The sequence below is a fragment of the Ascaphus truei genome, chromosome 18 (genome assembly GCF_040206685.1).
Source record: "Ascaphus truei isolate aAscTru1 chromosome 18, aAscTru1.hap1, whole genome shotgun sequence".
NCBI lineage: Eukaryota > Metazoa > Chordata > Amphibia > Anura > Ascaphidae > Ascaphus > Ascaphus truei.
Genome location: NC_134500.1, coordinates 30,753,393 through 30,774,445, shown reverse-complemented (window position 1 = coordinate 30,774,445; position 21,053 = coordinate 30,753,393). Strand labels below are relative to the sequence as shown.

Genomic DNA, 21,053 nt, shown 5'->3' with positions numbered 1-21,053 from the left:
TGGACTAAGCAGTACAAGGCGGGTAAAATAAATTGTAATTTATTTCCTTTTAAGAGAAACACACAATACTTCACAATTACAGTAAATATACACTTACTGGGATGGGGAAACGAAATAAAATGTCCACTGAATGAACCAGTCTCTGGGCAGGTGCGCAATGTGAGCCGTGCGACAGTCCTTGGCTAGGGGCGCAACTTGCCAGCCCTATATCTCCGACAAAAGGAAGTATTTCGTAATGTCCTTACAGGATTCGTTCGGGAATCCTTAGCTCAAACAAATTCTGGAAGAGGGGTGCCATTCATCGTTATGGTGTAAGTGTGAAACGGGTAAACTGCAAGTTAACCCACCAGGCGCTCAGAAAATGTAGCTGCAGCTGTAAACTGCTGTTTAAACAACAATAAAAGTGGGTGATGATCGCCACTGTCCCCCAGTGTAGCCTTCTCAAGTGTAATTCTCAGCAACTGGCTAACTGTAAGCACAATAAAGTTTGAGAAAACATAGAAGGAAACAACTTACAGCTGGGGGATGTAGTGAAGTGGCTGGTCTGTCCTCTTGCTTGGAAATGCTGCATATCCCTCTGCTTGCAACTCCTCTGGATGAAGTGATCCTCTCACGCCACCAGCACTTTCTTCTGCCGCCAACCCTGCATCCGCTCGATCGTGGTGGGTGGTCACCTGACCGACGGCAGTGCCGGTACTTCCGGGAATAGCAGGGGGACGCAGATGCACCAGTCACAGCCCGGCGTGCAGGCAGCAGGCACCGGAACACTGGAAATCCTCCCAGGGGAGGTCTATACGCCGCACAGCCGTAGAACAAGGACTCCAAAGAAGGCTGATTAGTGATTCATAAAAAACTTTAATGAAACAAAGTTTCGGGCCGAAACGCGTCAAGAGGATCCGTTTGCACTTTGTTTCATTAAAGTTTTTTATGAATCACTGATCAGCCTTCTTTGGAGTCCTTGTTCTACGGCTGTGCGGCGTATAGACCTCCCCTGGGAGGATTTCCATCGTTATGGTGTAGTTAACCCCTCACACTCCAGAACCGCTGACGCTTTACTTGAACGCTTCTTGGTAAAATCTGAGATGAATCTGCCTGGGACTGGGCTGCAGGCATTTTTATAGGATTAAGGGTCCTATACCTAACATCTACACCCAATCCTCTTGTGGGAATACCTTTTCCCGCCTATCCCCGACTTGCCAGGAGTTCGTAGAACGGGCAGAAGTTGCTTCCCTGTCTGATATGAGCATGCGTGAATCTCGCACCTGAGCTGCTTAGCATACCGGCCCAACCCCTTTCCTGGCGACAGTAAGCCAGGGGTTTGGCTACCAAGTGTGAAGTACCCATACTTTGCACCGGTATCTGGTACTTAACAGTATCCCGGCCATCCTAGCACCTAGGGTCTCTGAGGCTTTTCAACTCCGGACTTCTCTAGACACTGGGGCACCACCTTAGCAGGGTGCCCTTTGAAGTCCAGAGATGAAAAATCCCTCAGCTCATTCATCCATAACATGTGGGCATGCTAAAGGATTCATTGCCGGACCGGCGGAAAGGGTTTCCTGCCTTTGCATTTAAAACTCCATTGAAATACAGTATGTTTATAAAGGTATGTTCTGCATATGTAACAAATATAAAATTCATATGTATGTTCATGGTACATGCGTAACTAACTGCACGCCAAAAATTAGAGTGCTAGCTCTTTCCTAGCGCAAGTTATCCACTTAATTGAATGGGCTCTGTGATGTGGTTTGCGGTTTGACCTATACTTGGTCTAGGTTACAAGCCGGCATACAATGTATCCATGCTGGCTTTTGATCGGTAACCACAGACTCACGCCAACAATTCAGCTTATGTGGATAACGAGACCGCTGGATACATTTTGACAAGACGGCACTTTAGCTAGACCGCAAACCACTTATCCAATTGACTTTGCGGTTTAGAGGTCTACGGCTTAGGAAGTGATCCCCATCTTCAAATCAGCCACTTATTCACAGGCACGCTTCTTCACTTAGCGCTTGGTTCAGCGCTAGAAGCTCCCCCTTGTGTTACAAATACAGTTAGCACATTTTCATTCATTTAACTGCAGCTAGCTTCAGAGCTGAAAAACAGGGACAATAAAGGTTGTGTAGGGGAAACCAGGCTGATGGGTGAAATACATTTTAACCCCTTCTGTCCCAACACGGTTTAGTGTTAACCAGCCGGGCATAATACCTTTATTATTGGCATGGTTAACCCTCTCACCGCCACATTGTCCGTAAGCCGTGGTCCAGGAGCAGAGAGGGTAGAATGGTAGCCGAGGTCAAAGGGTTGGAGATAGTAGGAATCCACAGTGAAGCCAAGTTCAGGACTGGAGACAGGACTGGTCCAAGCAAGCTAGGGTCAAAGCACGAACAGAACAGGAAAAAACGAACAGCAGCGAGCACAACGCATAAATAGAAGTTTATGCTCAGCAATGAGGAAGTGGGAGAGCCCAGTATAAGAAGGGCAAGGATCCAATCAAAGGACAGGGGTGTGAGGGAATTCCTCCAATGGCGGTGCACTGAGAGAGAAGTAGGGAATCTGAATCAGGTGTGTGCATTCCAGTGGTCAGCTGATAGCTGGTTCAGTGACGTACGCATGGGAGGTGCGCAACGCGGCCTGATGACACGTGACGGCGCGGGTGTGTTGCGTCCCCGCCGGGGTCGCACCTCCACGCCTCTGCCACTACGTGTGAGCACAGCTCCAAGCATGCGCGGCCCGGCATCCCTACCACGTGACGCGCCTGAGGGGCGGGGCTTAGCTGCGGACCTTACATGACCCCAGCTTGGAGCGCATGAGGCTCCGGGCATCCAAGCCTAACTCAGACAGTGGGTCAGAACAGTTCTCATGGCACCGCGGGCTCTTATATAGAGAGCAGACGGCTATGGGTCTAGATAGGGTCTTAACCAGTAGGCGACAGTTAGTGGTACCGAGGGAGTATAGGCACCAGTTGTTACCGGTAGCCCACTCGATTCCACTAGCGGGGCATCAGGGGGTCACTCGGGCGAGAGCCCGGCTGTTACAGCATTACTACTGGCCGGGGGCAACAGGGGCTGTGGCAGATTTCTGCCGCTCCTGTGATGCCTGCCAGTGAGTAGGTAAGGAGGGGGATCGGGTGAGGGCACCCCTGAACCTATTACTGGTAATTAGGGAACCTTTCCAGAGGGTGGCTATGGACATAGTGGGACCCTTCATGATCCCCAGGTAGTCGGGCAAGCGTTACATTCTCACGGTGGTGGATTTTGCCACCCGGTACCCTGCAGATGTAGCACTTGCCTCCATCGATGCTAGGGCAGTAGTGAAAGCATTGCTAGTTATATTCACTAGAGTAGGTTTCCCTAGTGAGATGCTAACCGATCAAGGGTCAAAATTCATGAGTGAATTGCTATAGTGTCTCTGGAACGCGTGCGGGGTGAAGCACCAGCGCATGACCCCTTACCATCCCCAGACCAACGGTCTATGTGATAGGTTTAATAGTACCCTGAAGCAGATTCTGCAAGCTTTTATAGAAGCTGAAGGGAAGGACTGGGAGATTTACCTACAGCATTTGCTGTTTGCATACCGAGATATCGCAAGAATCTACCGGGTTCTCTCCCTTTGAGCTAGTATATGGTCGCTGGGTACGGGGACCTCCTGACCTATTCCATGAGGGATGGGAAGGGGAGACTACTAATACGGATTCATCTGTGCTCCAGTATGTAGTAGATCTCAGAGACCGGCTAGAAATGCTTATGGGGTGTGCACAGGCTAACCTCAGGGAGGCTCAGACCAAGCAGAAAGCTTGGTATGACCAGAATGCCCGTAACGGATCATTCATCCCAGGACAGCAAGTTCTTGTTCTAAAGCCCACTCGGCAGAACAAATTAATGACTGCCTTGTCTGGACCGTACATGGTTCTGAGAAAGATGAATAAGTGCAACTATGTTGTACAGTTAGATGGAGAGACAGGAAGAACTAGGACCTATCACATTAATATGCTAAAGGAGTATTTTTCAGAGTGTGGCAACAGTGCTGGCTATTTGTAGCCCACCGATGGGGGACCCGGAAAGCAATGCTCTGCCTGACCTCCTAGGGGAATCTAGGCAGGGGGCACCATAGCGCAGGTAGAGATAGGGTCCAAGCTCAGTGCACAGCAGAAGGTACAGGTGAGGGTTATGCTAGAGCAGTATAGGGTTCTGTTCACGGACAAGCCAGGCAGAACACATATCACCGATCACCTGCTGAGCTGCGACCTCTGCATAAGCATGCCTATCGGGTATCGGCAGAGGTGAAGGGCAATATAGAGAGTGAAGTAGTGGAAATGCTGGCCCTAGGGGTAATTGTTCCACCCCAGAGCCCTTGGGCTTGTCCGGTAGTCCTAGTACCTAAAAAGGGCGGGACCACCCGCTTCTGTGTGGACTACCGGCAGCTCAATGCAGGAACGCTTCCAAGAAAAGGAGAGATGGAGCACAGCTGAAGATAAATAAGATAAATAAACCCAGGTCCCACTCTCCCAAGCAGTTTATTTATCTTCAGCTGTGCTCCATCTCCCCTTTTCTTGGATGTCTGATCATTGTGGAGTAACGGCAGCACGCACCCACGGAGGAAATTCCACTGAAGACCACACAAATGTGAGTTATTCCAACCTACTTACCTGAATTATCAATACTTGCCCAACCGATGTCTATGTCTGGTCACAAGCCAGTGAAGGTCCCACATCATTCCAGTGGGATCTTTTCCAGCTATTCGGTACCTAGTGGAAGTGGTTTCATTTCAGGGTTGGAGTATTTTGGTCTGGATTATCTGGGACCTCCAGGGGACACTATACAAAGCGTTTATGCCCATGGGCTATGCAGCCAGAGGCTCATGTTTGAGCACCATACAGCTTTTGTGATCCAATGCAGGAACGCTGTCAGATGTTTATCCCATGCCCCGCGTGGATGAGCTGTTAGATGGCAAAGGGCAGCCCGCCGCCGGCTGCTCCTCCAAGGCACTGCTGCATTCCTCACGGCTCTCTTAGTGGCTCAGGTTAAAGCTCCCCACCAAAAATATGCCCAGGTGGGGAGCCGAAAACAGCTGACCACTGCCATTCTGGCCCCTCTGACTGCGCCCTCAACAACATCTGTGGCGAGAGGGAAGGTGCACGGACCGCAGGAAGCACCGCAGAGCTCACAGAATCCATTGATGTTTTACTCCAGAGGGACCAGGTGAAAGGCCCCCTCCCGTTCACGACCTCACTTAAATATGACCCCTCTTAGCCTGCCCCCTGTGCTACCAAGCCCAACCATAACACTTAAGAAACAAGGGTGGTTGGGTGGTGAGTGACAGGCCCACTTGCCATGAGGCCCAAGCACTTGGGCCGTCAGCATGAGAAAATAATAGATACCCATATACATCTTAGGGGGATTTAAAGAGCCAGGATTTAAAGGGCAAGGAAGAAGGAAGCAGCACCCAGCCTGTCAAGGTAAGTCACCCACTCAGTCACTGTCACCCACCCAGTCACTGTCACCCACCCAGTCACCCAGTCACACTAACTCACCCACCCAGACACCCAGTCACTAACCCACCCACCCAGTCACTAACCCACCAAGTCACCCAGTCACTAAAAGTCACCCACCCAGTTACCCACCCAGTCACCAACCCACCCACCAAAGTCACCCACCCACCAAAGTCACCCACCCAACCCAGTCACCCATCCAACCCAGTCACCCACCCACCCAGTCACCCACCAACCCAGTCACCCACCCACCCAGTCACCAACCCACCCAGTCACTCACCCACCCACCCAGTCACTCACCCACCCACCCAGTCACTCACTCAACCAGTCACTCAGTCACCTGTCTTTTGTTGAAAATATAAAAATAAACAGATTGCATTGTAATGTGTTTTTCCGTATTACAATAAGAAGAAAACAGTTAAGTAAAAGTTGCGCCCTAAAAAAAATTATTTTCATGGTTGGTGCGCTATGGGTTGGGGGGGGGGCTGCTCCTTTAATTTGTCCTGGGCCCCATGATTTCTGTTGGCGGCCCTGTAAGTGATTGTCATTGTTTGATCCATATACACATGGTGTACATTACACATTTGTACAGTCTGCAAAGGAACATGTATCTGATAAACGCATTACTTGTATTAATTTACACTGCTAAGAAAAGAGATTACCTTTGTTTTATATATTTACCTAAATCATTGACAATGTTCAAGCATTAATTAGTCTATATTATATTGCTGTCAAATTATTTATGCTCTTAAAACAGAGTCCCCAAAACAAATGCTTCACATAATAGTCACTCATTCTATGTTCCATTCAATAGTCCCATATATTGGGCTTCATGTATCAGCATTTGTTAAGGAAAGAATGAAATCCGATTTTCTTTAGCACTTTAAGTGACTTTCTGATCCTTTTGTCATAACTGTAAATCGCATAAATATCGATCGCTTTTTTTATGCATTAATTAGTCTCTCTCTTTTTTTTTTTTTTTTAATCTATGAACATAAATGCAACCACACATTTAATGTGTAAAAACATCGTCTTGTTGGTCTCGGAAGCAACAGATATATATGAAGAGACGGTAAAAAGACGCCAACGCTTTAATATCTGCCATTCAAACAAAGACCACACGGTGGCAGTATTGCTTTAGAATTGATCTCTATTCTGGAGACCTGGATTTTTCACATGATCTGAATCAGACAAAGGTTTCAACTCCAGATATGTGTTACATACGTCTCGTGGATTCCCTTAAATATAATTGGTGAATTAAATCCAAATCATTAGGACTCTAGCATCACTTCTCAAATCACACATATGTTTACTTAGGTGGGGGCTGAAACTGCCAGAGATGCCACATGTCCCATACAAACTATACAGGGGAAAAGGCAGCAGCACCAAAATAAAGGCAACAAAACACAAATGTATAACACACATTAATAAGAAACTCTTTGGTCTTCCTTACTTTTGTGAACTATATTTCTAAATCAAGCTGTTCTATTAATTTAATATTTTTTTTTTCACTCACACAGCCTCTCAAGTTGGAATCTTATCTTAGACCTGTGTCCTTAGTTATCATTGTCACGGAAGGCCAGAACGTCACCACGGTATCAAGGCAATAGACAGGACAAAGCAGTTCAATAAAGAGAATTTATTCTGGCCGGAGCCAGCACCGCACAACATCACAAAGCGCTTACACTCTCCAAAACGGGAATACATTCCTCAATGCTCCACCTCACATCCGCAGAGGCCCTGTTCGCTTTCTTGTGGAGGGGCCGCTGTCACGGGAGACCAGGTCTTTTAACACATTTATACCGGGATCATTCAATAGGCAAAATAAGGCAGGGAAATAAAATGGGGTTTATTTGATAAAAACCTCGGAAATACAACAAACTCAAAAGACAGAAATAAACACACTTACTGGGGTCTGGGGATTGAGATCAAGCCTTTCCTATGTGCAGGGTGTGACGGGCAAGGGTAACCAGGCTATATAATAAAGGTTAAGCCCTATGGTTACCCTTGGGTCCCTGGCAGCTAGCCAGCACTATAATGGATGTATAAATAAATGTGCAGTAGAGTGCTTAACAATAAACCAGAAATAAACCAGTGAAGGTGATGTGCTAGTGATTAGGTGAACAAATCACACACAAACATCTGCAGGAGGATGGTCTGATCACGTGATTATCTCTCTTAAAAGACACATGGAGAGTACATAGCATAATGCAATTTAATGCACAAAACAGATGGATTTAAATTGGGGAAAGGCACACTCACATTCTCCCAAAGATAAAATCGCAATGAGTGCTTTAAAGGGCACACTCTCGCCACTCTGAGACTTCCGAACAGCTCTGGAACAGGAAAGGTGATGATGTTAGTCCCTGCTATCCGCCTTGATGCTCCGATCGGCGTTGTGAAGTTGCGGCCGTCGGCACTTCCGCATCTGTGCGCGCAGCAGGTGCGGTGGTTCACGGGGGACAGTGCTTCCTTGCCAGCTACAGAATCAGCTACGGAGTCTCCAGAGGGACAAAAACCCTACTAGTTTCGCCTATTGACACGTAGGTAGGTGTAAATACCTGTTCTCCTGTGACACATGTAAATTTTTGTACTTAGCAAGCTGGCAGTTCTGGTTCATATTTTCCTCCAAGACAGCTGCACTGCCATCTACTATTTTTTCTCCTGTGACACAGACCATCTAGTGACTTGTGTCGATAAAGCTAAGGTCGGCTTTTCAAAATTGCTCTGTTCGAAATAGCAGAGAAACCGGATTCTTTTTGAAGCCTGAAAAGTTTGCCCTCCAGAGACTAAGGGGGGGGGGTTCCAAATGCGCACAATCTCACCAGAATTGGAAGTATATAAAGAGAACAAGAGACACACAATAGTGTAATATTGTATATAGCAGTATGAGCAGAGAAAGTATTGCACTCACATTTGGTGAAATCAAGCGGGCATTTCGGTTTAACCACACTGGTGTTGCAGACTCTCCGTTATCAGGACACCTCTGATGATGTGTACCAGCAGCAGGACTCGCAGTGTCGGGCAGGCTCACCGGTAGCAGGATATTCTCAATGGGACAGATGAAACACAAATAGTGTAATACTGTATATGTGAGTAATAATTGAATACTAGAGCAAAATGTGCACTCACATTTTATGTGAAAATAATTAGCTTTTGGTTGTTAAAGTAACCAACTTCAGAGAGTGGTTATGGAATCACAGGATACTTCCAGTTTAGAAAGGAAAAGGACGCAGGGGAAAATAAAATAAAATCTTTATGTGATAAAAGCTAAAAACAACTGTACCCAGATTACCAAAAAACGCTACACTGAAACAACTGGATCCCAACTCTCAATACACCCCAGTGATGGCCATACACCAGGGGATATCACATAGAGGAGGTACAGCGCTCCAGACAGCTCCCAAGGGTCTAGTGCAGTCTCTGCAAATGAGAAAATAATGTCCCAACGCGTTTCGTCTAATAAGACTTCTTCCAGGGGGTTTCTAAAAGTCCTGCTGTCCTTTCTCTATAAGTGCATTTAAAATTTGCGCCTTTTTTCCGTCTTCCATTGGTTGCGCACTGCGTTCCATTATCAGCTAGTGCGTTCCATGCTGTGGCGCGACGTCGCGTGTATGACGTCATCTCATACACATGCTGTAGATGGTGTATGAACTGCCTGCGTTCCACACGCGGCCAATTAGGGGGTGAGGTGAGTAACACAGGTAAGGATAACATCCTCACATATATTGCCTGCCCTATGCATGTCTAATAATTGCAATATATGGTTTAAAGGCACAATAAGAACACTGCACTTAAAAGCATTAGATCAATATATCACATGCACTATGTGTGCTTGCAATGGGCATTGCTTAGCTAGAAACCCTAATGCCAGTACATTGTTAAAAGAGCCAAACCCACACATTAGTTATTTGCTAAAATGGCTCTAGTATATTAATATGAACAAAGGAAATAAATGGCGATGGGGACCAGGTTCGCCCCAAGCTACGCCAACCTGTTTATGGCCATCTGGGAAGACGAGAAGATCTGGCATTGTGGCGAGCTTGTGGCGGACCTGGTCCTCTGGCGCCGTTTCATTGACGATGTGTTTCCAATATGGAGGGGGGGTCAGGAGACTCTTGTAAGCTTTTTGGACTCTTTAAATATCAATGAGAGTAATTTAAAGTTCACGAGTAATTATAGTCAGTGCAGTTTAAACTTTTTAGATCGTGTGATCTTCATAGAAGAAGATATCATTAAAACTCAAACGTATTTTAAGGACACTGATAGATGGTTGGATGGTGTCCCATCTGGGCAGTTCACAAGGCTAAAGAGAAACTGCAGTGACAAAGAGACATTTCATGTACAAGCTAATCAGCTGAAAAACAGGTTTATGAAAAATAAATATAAGGAAGAGAAATTAGATGAGGCCCTGAAGAGAGTAGATGCAAAGGATAGGGAAGACCTGTTAAAAACTAAGGTTAAAACAACAACAAGAAATGAGAAATTTGACTTTGCCTTCCTAACTAATTATAGCGGGGAGGCAAATGAAATAAGAAATATCGTTGGTAAACACTGGGGTATACTCAGGAACGACCCAATCCTAGGGAATGTGATCCCAGAAAAAACAAACATTATCTTCAGGAAGGCTAGTAACCGAAAAAATAAATTAGCACCGAGTGCTTTAAAAAGAGAAAATCTCGGATGGGAGTGTCCGGCACGCCAGAGAAGATGGACGTGTGAGAGCTGAGCTCCGCCGGCCCGCGCGCATAAACCGCTATACAAGCGCCCTTCACCCCACCCCCCGACCCCAAAAACATAACCCCTAGCAGGATAAACACCCCGCAATGGCTGCGAAGCAAAAAGCGCCGCCCGGCCAGGGCTCAATAAACTTCTTTTCGCCATCTCAGCGGAGCTCGGAGCTTACCCCGAGAAACCAAGATGGCGCCGGGCCAACGAACACACGAGGCCCTAAGCAGCAGGCCGCGGCCCGAGAACAAAGGGAGCGAGCGCAAAGCCCAGAGACTATTCCAACAAGGGAATTCATGCAAGATCTGATGAAGGGCATGCTAGACAAACTGCACACTTCTATACAGCAAGACCTGAAGGCTGCCGTAACAGAACTGAGGCACGAAATAGCAGGCCTCGCTGAACGGACGACAACACTAGAAACTAAAATGGAGGAATCTCTCCAGACACAAACAGCTGCAGACAATGAAATCTTCCGGCTAGGAATGAAGATTAGATACCTGAAAGATAACCTCGAGGACCAGGAAAACCGCGAGAGACGACAGAACCTGTGGATCCGCGGAATTCCAGAGGCGATCCAGTCAGATCAACTACAGCCATACCTCCTAGGGCTCTTCTCCTCGCTGTGCGCAGACCTGGACAAAAAGGACTTTGAGATGGATAGGGCCCATCGTGCCCTCGGGCCAAGGTCAGACGACCCAAATAAGACCAGGGACACCATAGTCCGGCTACACCACTACACCACCAAAGAGAAGCTTATGGCAGCCTGCAGGAAGAAAGATCCGCTCACCTACCAAGATGACCATCTGCAAATCTTCAATGATTTAGCAAAGCAAACCATCAACAAGAGGATGGACTTAAAACCCCTGACCACCCTCCTCAGAGACAATGGGATCAAGTACAAATGGGGGTTCCCATTTAAACTAATAATCATCAGAAATGGGAAGACACATGTCGTTAGACACCCTGCTGAGATGTCCCGACTGGCGAAAGCAGTGGGCCTGTCTCCCCCCCCCCCCCCCCCGTCGTGGAATGCTGATCCACCCGACTCCCATGAACAGGAGAATGAGGGTCCCTCAGTGAGGATCTCAGAGCGCCTCGCAGGTCGAAAACAAAGAAAATAAAGGCATACAAAACGAATCTTTCTGTTTTCTGTTCTCCCAGTTTCAGCGCTATAGTGTCACAAGAACGCCACACGAGGACTCAGCAAGATTCCTGCCCATAAGCCAAAGCGACTACTAGACAGGCAGCCACAACGAGGACCACGCATAACAGAGGGAGACGCCGTACCTACCTGTAGCAGTGAACAAAGAAGACCGCCTGCCAAGCCGCAGTGTCCACTGTGAGAGGCCGCTCATCCGCCCAAGAGGAGCCGGCCGCAAGACCGACACAAGGCTGTCAGCCGGAGCCGTATTAAAGAGGCCTTCTATTTGGGAGGGGGGGGGGCTCACTGTTGCGGGAGTGGGGAGGGAAGAGAATCTTACATGAGGAGCAAAGATCAATGGGGAACCCCATGGCCCCCTCTACCCCCGTCGCCCCCACTCCTCACCAACCCCCGAGTAACAGCAGCCGGCACCTCAAGGCAATAAGCCCTATGAGAGGCTGGCAAACAGGTCCACACCAGGTAGGGCACCGCCCCCCCCCGAAACTGTAAGTACATTACCCCTACAAGCGAGGCATCCGCGTTCCCTGGAACAACGCCCCATGCGCAGGCAATCCCTGAGTCCTCAGAGTCCTTAAAACCTAATAAATGACACTAAGCTGTGCGTAAGGACTGAAGCGAGAGTGACACTAGCTATCCCCCATCCCTATAAGTTCAAAATTGCTAGGAGTTTATAGAAGCGCACCCCCTATCTCACCCCTACCCGTTTCCCTCCTGTCCCCACTCCCCCCACCCAGCCCCCTACATTTCCCTCTCCCCCCCCCAGTCTATCAATAACTCCCCCCTCCCCCCCTTCCTCCCCGCCCTCGTACTCCCTCACCCCCCCCTCCCTATCCCCCCTTACTAACCTGAACGGAATCACCGCAAGAATCGCTGAATCCGGAGCTTTCCCCCAACTCCTGCCATTCCAACAGACAGACCGAGAACAGAGATGAAACGAAGGCGCTAAGGAAGAACCAGCAGGTTCCAGTAACATCCGTTGCGGTCTGTGTCTTGCCTCAGCGACACTGTATTATCACATGCATACCATATGTCAAAAGCTAGGCCTCGACCATGTTGACTTAATTGTACTCACAGTCAGCCACCCACCCAAACAGCGGGCCCCGCCCCCGCCCCTCCCTTCCCCTCTCTCCCCCCCCCTGTCCTTGTCCCCCCCACCTTTGCCCCCCGCGTGCCCTCCCCCCCCCCCCCCGGCCTGCCCCGTGGAGACACCCCCCCTCCCCTTCCCCAATTTCAACAAATGTACTAATATATATATGTATGTATAATATGCACTGAGCTTCATACCCCAGCAAAAGATGGGGTAAATGTGAAATGTGAAATATGGTTTGCATCTGACCAACTAAAGATCCGGACCTACCTCCCTCTTTCCCCCCCTACTTACTTTCCCCTCCCTCTCCTCCCCTCTTTCCCCCCCCCAACCCCTCACCTCCTCAGCCCTTCTCCTCACCTCACTGCTCTTCCCTCTATAGTCCCTCCCCCACGGCTCCCCCCCCCCCCTCTGCTCTCTACTCTCTACCCGGCCAAAAATCCCTCCCCCCCCCTTCCTCACCCGTCACTCCCCCCCCCTCCCCTCCCCCCTCCTCCTCCCCCTCCCCCCCCCTTTTTTTTCCACCCCCTCCCCCCCCCCCCACACCTTTACCTTGTTCCCCCCCCCCTGGTCCCCCCCATCCCTCCCCCCCCCTCAACATATCCACCTGTAACCAAGGGTCGAGGGGTTGAAGGGCAACATACGCAGCAGAGGGCCAGGACCTCCCTGTTGCACTCCGGCCTCGGGCTCCGGACCCACCCCAGAACGGGCAAATTTTCCGAATGCCGGTCTCCAGGAGACAGGGCACTATCACTTTAGGACCTGTACAAGGCCTAATCCTACTTCTCTTCCATCTGCTGACCCTGTCCCAGCAGACCTTTCCCCCCTCCCCCCCCTCCTCTGCCCCCCCCCTCCCCTTGGCAGCTCAACAGCAAACCGCAAAAGGCCAATAAAGAAGTTACACCTTCCACTCACCAAGCCCATAGACGAAAATATATCACACTCCCAGGAAACAGGAGCAAGGTCTCAACTAGTGGGAAAGATGAGACCCCGAGTCCACGACCCACAAAAATAAAATATTACAATGGCAATAGCCCCGATTAAAGTGAGATCTTTAAACGTCAAAGGGTTGCAAAACAACAGGAAGCGGAGATTGGCCCTTCAGGACATGAAAAAATCAGGGGGGGACATCATATTATTACAGGAGACACACTTCACATCTCAAGACCCCCCAAATTTATTCAAAAAAATGTTCCCAACAAGCTTTTTTGCTTCATTTAGTAGTAAAAAGAGGGGTGTGGCTATCCTAATCTGACAAGGCACCCCATTCAATCATATCAAAACGACAGCGGACCCAGAGGGTAGATTCCTTGTGGTTTATGGCTCCTTAGCGGTCTCGACAATTGCCCTGATCAATGTATACGCCCCAAACGAGAACCAAACAGAATTTCTCCAAGCGGTTCTCGAGGGCGTAGACCCGGAATATCTATCATCGATGATAGTAGGGGGTGACCTAAATATGGTCATAAACCCTACCGAGGATAGATCAACCACGATGGGTCCCCTCCGTACAACCTACTCCCAGATCAAGGGGAAAAGGTTTAGGGGAATTCTAAACGAATTTTCACTAGTGGACGTGTGGAGATCCCAACATCAAGGCCAGAGAGACTATACCTTTTTCTCAGCTCCTCACCAGACTTACTCTCGAATAGACTATTTCTTGACCACAAAAAACGTGATGGCGGCAGCCATTGAATCAGACATTGGCTCAATCACCTGGTCGGATCACGCCCCAATCACCTTAACACTATCACTCCCCTTTGAAAAAACAACAAGCTATTCCTGGAGACTTAATGATTCGCTATTAAACCACCCAGAGATAGAAAGAGAAATTAGAGCCTCACTTAAGGACTATTTCTTTTTCAACGCAGGAACAGTCTCCTCTCCAGCAATCCTATGGGAAGCCCATAAGGCAAACATCAGAGGGAAATTTATTTCCATCGCCTCCCATAGGAAAAAAGCTCGCCTAACACAAATCAAGGAACTTACAGATAGCATCAAAACCATAGAACAAGCCCATAAGGCCAACCCTACACAGAAATTATATAAAACGCTGGCTACAGCTAGAACAAAACTTAGGCAGATTCAGCTGGAGGATGTAGAAAAAGCCCTCAAATGGACAAACCAACTCTATTACGACAAGGGAAACACGGCTGATAGACTCTTAGCAAGTAAACTAAGAGGGGTGCAAAAGAGATCTCAAATAACAGCTATCAAAAGTAAATCTGGCGAGATACAATATAGTGGCAAGAAAATTGCAGAGGAATTTACAAAATACTATACTGAGTTATATAATTTAAGATCTAAAAATGACCGCCCCGCACCAATAGCCATAGAGGCCATAACACAATATTTGAACAAATGTCAGCTCCCCACTTTAACGGAGGAGGAAAACACAGTCCTCAATGCTGAGATCACAAAAGAGGAACTGGAGGAGGCCGTCAAATCACTAAAGATCACTAAGTCTCCTGGCCCTGACGGTTTCACCAACGTCTACTATAAAAGATTCTTGCCCACACTATCTAAGCATCTTCTAAAAACATTTAACTATTTCATGGAAGGGAACTATATTCCCACATCAATGTCTTTAGCCAACCTGGCCATTATACATAAGGAAGGCAGAGACCCGATGCAGTGTGGAAGCTATCGTCCAATCTCCCTCCTCAACAGTGATCTCAAATTATATAGTAAAATTTTAGCAAACAGATTAAATCCCATCTTGCCGAGATTAATTAATATTGACCAGGTCGGATTTGTCAAGGGCAGACAAGCCTCGGATAACACTCAGAAGATAATCAACATCATCGAACATGTACACCTCACAGGGACCAAAGCACTTTTGTTAAGCCTAGATGCAAAGAAGGCGTTCGATAGAATAAACTGGCAATTCCTGGACCAAACTATGCGCAAATTTGGCTTCAAAGACGCATACCTAGAGGGGGTCCGTAGATTATACCAAAACCCATCAGCAACGGTAAAACTACCAGGGGGCAATAACCAGAGGTTTGAGATCACCAATGGTACTCGACAGGGATGCCCCTTATCTCCTCTCCTCTTTGCGCTAACCATAGAACCACTGGCATCAGCAATACGACTCAATAGAGACATCCAAGGAATAGAAATTGGACACAGGCAGCACAAAATATCCCTATTCGCGGACGATGTCATCCTAACCCTTTCCAAACCCCAAATCTCCCTGCCCAACCTCCAAAAAGAGCTCCGAGACTTTGGACAAATCTCGGGATATAAGATAAACAACGACAAATCGGAGGCCCTGAACCTCAGCCTGCCGGAGTCAGAGGTGGAACTCCTCAAATTAAATTTTAACTATCGTTGGAACTCCTCTTATATCAAATACTTGGGAGTTAAGATATCGAGGACCTACCAAACACTATACCAATATAACTATCCGGCCCTGTTCAAAAAAATTAAGCAAGACTTAGATAAATGGGGAGGAAACCAGATATCATGGATCGGGAGGATGGTCTCGGTCAAAATGAACATACTCCCTAGGTTACTATACTATTTCCAGACCCTCCCGGTTCCCATCCCTGGCTCAGAATTAAAAAATATTCAAAAATTAATCTTCCACTTTATCTGGCAAGGCAAAAAGCCTAGAGTCGCCAAAAAGGTTCTCTTGACCTCAAGGGGGAGAGGAGGCCTAGTAGTTCCAGACATAACAAGATACTACCTAGCCGCACAACTACGGCAGGTAATGGTATGGAACGCTATCCCAAAACAATACTGTTGGCTAGGTATAGAAACACACTATGCCGGGACGCCTTCACTACCAGCTTGCCTTTGGTCCATGAGCAGGGAAGACATGCTAAGCAACAAATTCAAACTAGGCCCGATGAGACACACTTGGGAGACCTGGACGAAATGCAGATATAAATTTAAGCTCACGACACCTCGCTCCCAACTCACACCAATCTACAAAAATCCAAAATTCCCACCTGGATGTGAGCCCAGACAATTTGATCAATTTGAAACCAAAAATATTAGAGCAATTGTCGACCTCTTGAGCTTCGGGGAGTTCCTGAGTTATCAAAACTTACAAACCAAATATGAGATAGTAGGGCTGAATGTTTTCAAATACCTACAAATTCGGCACTTTACCCAAACATTATCCCCAACGTTGGAATTTCCACCTCTCACTGGCTTTGTAAGGCTCTGCAGGGAGTCCGGCCATCAGAAAGGTCTAACAACTCAAATCTGTGCAGAACTGGAGAGTGCCTCAGAAGCCCCCACACATGACTATATGCTGCATTGGGCAGCAGAATTGGATATCTTTAAAGACCGAGAGGATTGGGAAAGTATTTGGGAAACAGCTTCAGGAACTTCCATATGTACCACAATAAAAGAGAATCTATATAAAATACTGTTTCGCTGGTATCTCACCCCAGCCAAAATTAACCAAATCTACCCCCTGGCCTCGGATCTGTGCTGGAGAGGCTGCGGTCAAAAGGGGGACATGGCCCACATCTGGTGGTCATGTCCAGAAATTCAGAAATACTGGGAAACTATACACAATCTTATAAAAGAGGTCACAGACCTCACAATCCCGGTTGAACCGCTGACCTACCTATTGGCCAGGCCCCTAGAAACACTGGACCGACCAACAGGCAAATTGATCTCCTTTATTCTCACGGCGGCTAGATGTGCGGTGGCAGCCGCCTGGAAGAAAGTGTCCCCCCCCTCCAAGCAGACAGTAATAAATAGAATTAACGAAGTAAAGGAAATGGAGAGGCTGTCAGCATTTCTGAAACGGTCCACCACGGCCTTCTACAATATATGGGACCCGTGGTTCACTAGAATGGCCCTGACACACAGAAACGCCATTTAAGGATAGAGGTATGAGCCACAATGGGTAACGGAGACTAAATGCACATGCCAAGGCGAGGGAGTGGTACAACTACTCCCCTCCCCCTCCCCCCCGCTCTCTCTTTTACCCTCCTTCTCTTCCCTTTTCTACTTCAACTCTCGCGTCACCCCGACAGACCCTGGAGGAACAGGGGGACGTCGAGACTTTTCTTTAATATGTTAAAAATTGTGTTAGGCCACAAATGGACTGTCATAGAAAATATGTTGACTGTTATAACTGCCTAATAAAAAAATTGAAACAAAAAAAAAAAAAGAGAAAATCTCAATTCTACTAATTGGCTCCACACTGGAAAAGGATTCTTTGGCTGCAATACATGCAGAGCATGCGAGTTTAAAGCTAAAAACAAGACAGCATTCTGTTCAAATATTACCAAAGAAACATTCCAGATTGAATCTTGTATAACTTGTAGAACAGACCACGTCATTTATATGCTCGAGTGCCCATGCAAAATGCAGTATATAGGCAAGACAGAAAGACCAGTTAGGACCAGAATACTGGACCATCTCAGCAGTATAAAAAGAAATCTGGTTACACGTAGTGTCTCTAACCCTTTTCTGGAGAAACATCAGGAAGACTCTAGGAGACTAACCTATATGGCTATAGAGTCTGTGAAACAACATTGGCGAGGGGGCGACAGAAATCTAGAACTTATTAAAAGAGAGTCCTTTTGGATCCATAAGTTGCGAACCCTTTCCCCTAGAGGTTTGAACATGGAAATAGACATTACACCTTTCTTGAGATAATTGTTTGGTTCTGATGCTGTTTCTCTTCTTCCATTTGTCATCCACCCCTGTTCCATATAGGAATTCAACACGTCGTCTCTTATTATGTTTTTTTATTATGGTTTGTTATGTATCTTTATCATGCATTTTTTATATATTTTTATATATGTACTGGGAAGGAGTTCACCCCATCCTATAATTCCATACTACATTGTGCCTTGTTAATCATTATTATTATTAATTTGCCCTATCGCTAGAATTGACAAGTTAATATATGTTCTATTGTATATGTATAATGGCATGTTCAGAGACATCACTCAGTCTCTGATACTTAATGTATTCAGCATCATGGAGCACCAAGCTGTGATGCATTCACATTGTTAGTTCCATCCCATATACATATATACTTTTTCCCTCCCCTAATCTGCATATGAGCCTTTTTATTGGTCCTTGTGCATATAGCTGCTTTTTTGACCTCATTGTTTTTTCTCATTGCTATATAAGCAATATCCTGCTGGCCTGATGAATATGATTTCATAAGATATTTCCCATCTAATAGATAGATGTATGGCCACATCCACTCAAATTTCTATTCATCTCCATGGCATCCATCATTAATGTTCCCTTTTTTTTTTTTTTTTCAACTTGAAATTTTTTATTTTTAAATTGTGTGAACATACATGTCATGCATTCATGGTAAACATTTGGAGGGAAACGTGCCTCCTGTAATTGGGGAACATGCAGCATGCGTAATATCTGTGTACTTTGGACAAACGGGGAGACAGACAGACTAACCGACAAACTACATATAGCTCCCAGCCGGGAGGGGGAAATGGGGGGGGGGAGGGGGGTGGGAAGGGATCTCCGACCGAGGTTCCGTTTCTAAACGTGCGACCGCTGGCTCTCTGCAATTAAGAAAACCGATAGTCCGGTGGGCAACCAGTGTACCCCACACTCTCTGTCCACCCATGAACTGTGTGTGCTCGTGGACCGTCGAGGTGTCTTAGGGCCTCTTTAAGGGAGAATGCATTTTACATCTATCAATGCCAAATCGTGGCCCTATCTACCCCCTGTATGTTTGTCTTTGCCAACCATGGTGACCAGACTTTTAAGAAATTTGTGCCAGTGTCATTGACCAGACTCGTCAATTTCTCCATCTGGCAAACTGACCAAATTCGGTTCCTGATCTTTGCGATTATTGGGATTTCTTTTTGTTTCCAACGCGCTGCGATCTCCCCCCTCACCGCCGTTGCGAAATGTACCGCCAGTTTATTTGCTCCCCTGGAGAGACCTTTTTGCGGCCTGTTCAAAAGGAACCGCCATGGGTCGACGGGGGTGGATGTGCCGAGGATCCTATTCAGCCAATCATTAACTGAATCCCAGACCGGCGTAAGTTTGGGGCAAGACCACAGCACGTGGAGCAAGTCTGCTTGTTGTCCACATTGTCTTGGGCACAATGGGGAGTAGCTGGGCAGAAATTTAGCTAATTTAGTGGGGGGGTGGTACCATCTCATCATAACTTTATATGCATTCTCCCTCAAAGTCGTGCACATTGAGCTTTTTGAAGTCGCCGTCACAATTTTTGTCCATTCCTCTACATCAATTTCCTCCCCTAAGTCCTTTTCCCATTTAATCATATACCCCGTTTTGTCCGTCACTGTCTTACTAGAACCGATTACTTCCCCGTACATCTGCGATGTGAGTCCCTTGGTGGATGTCCCCGAACGACAGAGCTTTTCAAAATTCGTCATTGGTATGTGGGGCTGCACTGATTGATAAAACGCTCTGAGCTGGAGGTATCTAAAGAACTCGGCGTTGGGAATGTTTTGGTATTCTTTAAGTAAATCGAATGTTTGAACGCCTCGTTTTCCCCCCAGATCTATTAGCCTGTTAATTTTGCTTTTTTTCCAGATAGAAAAGTCTGCGCTGGTCCGGCCCGGAGCAAAAAGTGGGTTATCCCAAAGTGGGGTCATACCTGACGCTTTATGGGTCAGGCTACATCTCATACGTGTGGCCTCCCAAACCGAAATCGAGTTGTTCATGGAGGATAGCGGCAGTTTGGCACCAGTCCGTGCCTTTTTGGGGAGCCAGATTACATGTTCCAGAGCCACAGGGGAGCAGAGCTCCTTTTCTAGGGCGACCCATCTTTTTGAGTCTGGATTCGTGTGCCATTGCACGATTTGGCATAATTGCGCCGCTTTGTAGTAGGACAACAAACAAGGTACCGCCAGCCCTCCTGCTTCCGTTCGTTTACGCATAATTTGTTTTCCCACCCTCGCTTTCTTGCCTCCCCAGATAAATTTATCTATAGCTGATTGAAGTGAGAGGACATCCTTCAATCCTATCGGCACTGGGAGGGTTTGGAAGAGGTATAGGATGCGTGGAAGCAGGTTCATCTTAACGCAGTGGATCTTTCCGATCCACGAAATATTGTGGGTGGACCATCTTTTGAGGTCCCCTCTCAAAGTCTGTGTCAATTTGGGATAGTTTGCCTGATATAGCGTGTCATAGGACTTGGTGACGTTGATCCCCAGGTATCTAATGTTTTTCGGTTGCCAATTAAAATTAAAATTTAAGGCGATCAGCTTCTCCATGTGCGTGGGGAGATTAATATTCATGGCATCAGATTTGGACTGGTTTATTTTGAATCCAGAGATCCTGTTGAATCTCCCCAGCAGGTCAAAAAGATTTGGCAGAGAGGTAAGGGGTCTAGATATAGTCAGGAACACGTCATCCGCATAGAGTGCCACCTTATGCGACTGGTTTCCAATGTCTATACCCGTGATGTCTTTGCTCTCGCGTATGTGGGCGGCCAGTGGCTCCATACACAAAGCAAAGAGGAGGGGGGAGAGCGGGCAGCCCTGTCTTGTTCCGCTCTTAATTTGGAAGGGGTCCGAGACGAACCCCTGGTGGGTAACCCTTGCCAACGGATTCTCGTAAAGGGCGAAAATTGCTTTAGTTAGTTTCTCTCCCAT

General features: G+C 47.2%; 1 protein-coding gene across 1 annotated transcript in view; it reads right to left on the bottom strand.

Moving 5' to 3' along the window:
• LOC142469116 (uncharacterized) overlaps positions 1 to 7,925 on the bottom strand; it is an 88,871-nt gene extending 80,946 nt beyond the window's left edge. The window contains exon 1 of the mRNA XM_075576040.1: positions 7,754 to 7,925. The gene's annotated coding sequence lies outside the window, so the exon portion shown is untranslated. The remainder of the gene's footprint in view (positions 1 to 7,753) is intronic.
• Positions 7,926 to 21,053: the final 13,128 nt, after the last annotated feature.